Source organism: Musca vetustissima, unplaced genomic scaffold (genome assembly GCF_032173495.1).
Source record: "Musca vetustissima isolate MV318-11 ecotype Yass unplaced genomic scaffold, APGP_CSIRO_Mvet_v1 utg19228, whole genome shotgun sequence".
NCBI lineage: Eukaryota > Metazoa > Arthropoda > Insecta > Diptera > Muscidae > Musca > Musca vetustissima.
The window spans coordinates 231,949-232,993 of NW_026879637.1; positions in this window are offsets into that span (position 1 = coordinate 231,949).

Consider the following 1,045-nt stretch of genomic DNA (forward strand, 5'->3'; position numbering starts at 1 on the left):
TCGTTCCGTACGCAATGTCTGGCATACCGTTGACAATTACACACTCACACACAGCATTTCCTTTTTGGGAAGAGCAGATTAGTACTCATAAGAAACAAATTGTATTAAAAACATTATTTACAAGGAACAACAATACATTCCATAATTATTTTTGATCGTACATATACATACACACATAAAAATAAATAACACTATCTGCCTATTAATTCTAGTAATGGAATAGAAAATCTAATTATCAGTACATACATCCTTTTTTGCTTATACCGTACCCCTATTAACACATCGACAACACACAGTCATACAAAAATATAAAAATATTGTAATTGTGCAAATATTTTGACATAAGTTAGTCCCACCAACCATTAAATATTTATGTATCAATTAACCAAAAGTAACCAAATTAATATATTTACCATTTATCTGCGACGTATCGGAAATCGTATCCAATTCATTCATTAAAGATCATCTCACATTGTGACGTTTGCATTACTGATGTCATCATTCATTTGCCTTTTTTAAAGATTGAAATTAAATACAAAAATAAATTTAACAACAATTTATAGCTTTTAATAAAGAAAATCATTTTTATTAGCGTATCGTTTGGTTTAATTTTTACAAATAAATAATATTTTTCTAAAAAAAAAAGTGTTTATCTTGATCATTTTAAAACAGAGGGTACTTTTCAAAACAATAATTAGATAAGCTATCTACGCAAATTCCATCTACATAACATGGTATGAGAAAATCCAGACAGTAGAAATGTGTACATGATTCGAAACGCAAAAAATAATGTAAAATTTTGCACGGAGGTTCGATGTTCGATTTTGCAAGGAGTTGCTGACATAGAAATCTGTCAATTGAGAAAGGCTGAATCAATTTGACATTGGCGAAAACGGACAAACTTTTAAAGCTACCCAGCAATAAGGTTTTTAGAACCAGGGCAACAGTACCAGAAGTTAATAAAAATTCTGTCCATGTTGCCGACAGATATATACAAACCTTAATAAAATATTATTGTGCAAGCAATGAATTTGATCGAAATCGC